The sequence below is a fragment of the Dipodomys ordii genome, unplaced genomic scaffold, assembly GCF_000151885.1.
Source record: "Dipodomys ordii isolate 6190 unplaced genomic scaffold, Dord_2.0 Scaffold314, whole genome shotgun sequence".
NCBI lineage: Eukaryota > Metazoa > Chordata > Mammalia > Rodentia > Heteromyidae > Dipodomys > Dipodomys ordii.
Window position 1 is genome coordinate 40,196 of NW_012267530.1, and position 3,800 is coordinate 43,995.

Sequence of the window (3,800 nt, forward strand, 5' to 3'; positions counted from 1 at the left end):
TAATCAGTATTAAAATTGTTCAGCTCCAGGTGATTAAATAGTAATGTGTTAGCTTATTATCCTACATACATGTTCTCTCTAGTTACAGTGATATCTTTATGACAGCAGTGTACAAGAGAGAGATAGAGACAGAGTGATAGAAAGGAGATACTGTGTTCTGGTAATGAGGAAACTATTTTGTCACTGTCATCTTGGACAGAGAGTACAGGCAAGGGACCTGGTAGCTGGCCTTCATCCAGTCGTGCTCCCTTCTCCCCTCAGATTTGATTCCTTCTCTGGTGTCACCAGGTCTTGTCAGGTTGCCATCAGAGAGAGAGCTGGCTGTGCTCAGACTCTGAAGGAGTGAGGAAGAATTTATTCCAATCAGACTCAAGCCACATTCCTGGAGATGAAGATGGAAGATTGATTTGGAAGATTGATTGTGGATGAAGACATTGCTCATGTTGACGAGAATGGGATGTATTGAATACACCCAGTTTCTGAAAATGTTCGGTGTTTTTCTATTGTCTCCTATTAGTGCACATTCTTCCAGTGCTGCTCATATGAATGGAAAAAGCTTACTGTGCTCATTAGTTGGTGATTTACACTATAGCCTGTGGGTTTTGGGTTCACTTAGGTAATGAGCTAAAGCTGAGGAGACCACAGAGGAGACTGGAGCCTCTCACTCCCCAGCCTCCATCTCTGCACCTGCTATTTTTCACTGTGGCAGTTTGGTGGTTCCGCTTGTCCTCTGCTGACCCTGATCCTTCAGGGAGGAAACGCTCTGCTCAGGCTTACTTGAGTCTCCTCAGGGTCTCTTCTGCACAGCACTCCATGCAGGGTCCTTGAGCTCACAGAGTCCCACTGCAGAGTTCTGCTTGTGACCATGGCTCTGGAGATGGAGGTGGAGCCCGTGTGGGAGGGCTGCAGCTAATGAAACTACCAGAGATTGCATGCCCAACATGCCAACTCTTCCTGGACAGTGAGGGTCTGGTGGTACTGATGGAGTTGTCCAGAGTCAGCGCAGGTGAGAGACAGGGTGTGTGAGAGCTTCACCAGCCAGCAGGGCCTCCTCCCGTAGCACCTGGACAGCACACCTGAGGACAGAGAGCCAGCAACCCTAGCCAAATCACAGATACCCCAATCTGGGCAGACACCCCAGGAATTATCCATGTTCTTGCAGACTAGACCAGAAACAGTAGAACCTATCTTGAAGCATGTGGATAACACAAATGTAATATACATCGATCTGATTACCCAGCCAGATAGTTATAGTTTCATGGGGGATTTATACATATATGCAAAGACCTGAGGGGAGGAGAGGGAGGAAGGGAGAGACACAGCACACTTGTCCTTGCCCAGGATCCCCTGAATTGTAGATTCAGCTTTGCCCTCAAGAGAGCTCAGTCTGGGTCTAGTCTCCAGTTCATCAAGCCCAGCATCCATCCTCACAACACCGGACGGGACATGTGGTAGGGGACTTGTCCAGGGACCTGGAGGTATTCACAGAGGAAAGACAGTAGGGAGCATGGAAACCTCCTTCTCATCCCAGGGATTTGAAGGTATTTACACATTGACATCCACACATGTAAATATTGCATATGTAATTACATCCACATATTCACACATGTGACATACCTATGTAAATGCCTTATGTGTATATACAAACAGATAAATACATATGGTGTATTTGTATGTGCATACACATCTACACACCCATCATATATACAAACTATAGGCTGGCTGTGTGAATATATATGAATTATATACACACATAATTTAGACCAACACACACACACACATGTACACTCTTACCTTTGGGCTTTCAGGACCAGATACGGACTACTTCAATTGGAAAGGTACTTTTCTAGTCTATCATTTTTTAAGTCAAAGATCAAAACTCAAACTTGGTGCCTGATGCTTTTACTCATTGTTTCAAGGTCTGCCAACAGAGCCAGGCCTCTTAACCTGGAGATTCTTTGCACAATGTAGCCCACATTTTATTTGTGACACACAATGTAAATCCACTCACACTGTGTGCATGTGAGTATATAACAGGGCTGGCAATGTTTCATTTGGGCAGCACAGCTACAGATATGTTCTTCAACTCGAGGCCCCAGGCCTGCTATGCAGGTGTTCTAGCACTGGGCAGAGTTCCAGTCTTTGATGGTATCAGTGCCATTTTGAGGAGCGTCTGGTGATTTTGGTCATATTCTCACCTGGAGTTCCATCTTCCTAAGTGAAGTTTCCATCATGGCTGGGATTATAAGCACATGTCAGCACACTGAGTGTCTTTCTCTGAGATGGAGTCTCATGAACAGCTTGGCCTGGCTGTGCTGGCCTGGTGAACTCCTCTTAGTCTGCAGGAGTCAAGCTGACACACACACACCACACTCAGCTATTGGTTGAAAAGTGTTTCCTGAAAGGTCTTGCTAGGGTACATCTCCACCTTCAAGTACCCAGCACTGTGTCTCCAGAACAGCTCTGCTTACCGGCCTGGACCACGGGTACCTGTCCTGAGCACTGTAGGCACAGCAGTCCCCTTCCTGTCTGTGTCCTGTCCGGTACTGTTCAGGGCATTTGCAAGAGCCTCTGGGGCCTGTGAGACACTGGCTTGGCAGAGAACAGTGAGGCTGAATCTCTGGAGGTCTGGAAATAGAGGCACCTGGATAAAGGCCCTCAGTGCTGGTCTGGGGAGGGCCAGTGTGTGGTCTTCACACGCATCTGTGACTCAGTGATCTGCAGTGCTTTACACTACTGGGTTGTGAATTTGATGACGTTTGCATCATGTTCTCTCTTCTTGGTCTTATGTGTACATTTCCATCATCAGTGTTGGACAGCTACATGCACAATCCACCTGAAACTTTTGTTTTCCTGGTTTGGTCATGTTTGCCTGACTTGTCCTTGAGCTCTGGATGTTCAGTGAATTCTAGTAGTGAGTGTGCTGACACACTTCCATTAGTGAACAATTCTGTGTTCAGGGTCAGCAAGAACTAACTTCTATCATGACAGATACAAGCCTGCAGGCTGCATTTTTTGTTCTGTCCTGGGGATTGGAACCCAGGGCCGGGACCCAGACCATGAACTGTTGCTGAAGGCAACACTGTACCACTTGAGCCACAGCTTCACTACTGCTGTCTTGGATCATTAGATTTGAACAGCACAGACTTGCCTGCACAGGCTGGCTTCCCAATTGAGCATCAGATGTCAGACCCCGGAATAGCTAGGATCAGAGGCTCCACTTTTATTTTTACAGCAGAGCTGAGGATCTCTTCATGAACATTTGGCAAGGAAGCTGAGACATGAACTTAGAGAAGAAACAGGAAACCACCTGAGACCCTGAGGGGAAGAGGAAAGCCCAGAGGCTGCCAGGAAAGAGCAGCAGCTGCACCTTCCTGATGCCAGAGTTCCTGGTGTGTTCCAAGAGAATGGTGCTCACCTGTGAGCTCTGCAGAGCCTCCCTCCTGACCCGAGATCAGGTGTGGCTTTGCTGCACTTTACTTCATCTGACCACCAACCAAGACGGCCAGGGTTCAGGCAGATTCCTGACACTGGGCTCTGGTGTATCATTTCTCACTGTCAAGTTTTCCTGTTTTTTTTTTTTCTGGTTCATATGCATTGTGTATTTGTGACAATATCACATGTATTTTTTTTGGGGGGGTTCTGGTCGTGGGGCCTGAACTCTGGGTCTGGGCACTGTCCCTCAGCTCAGCTCTTCAGCTCAAGGCTAGCTCTCTACCCCTTGAGCCACAGCGCCACTTCCGGCTTTTTTCTTTTTGCTTATGAGGTACTGAGGAATTGAACCCAGGGCCACATGCATG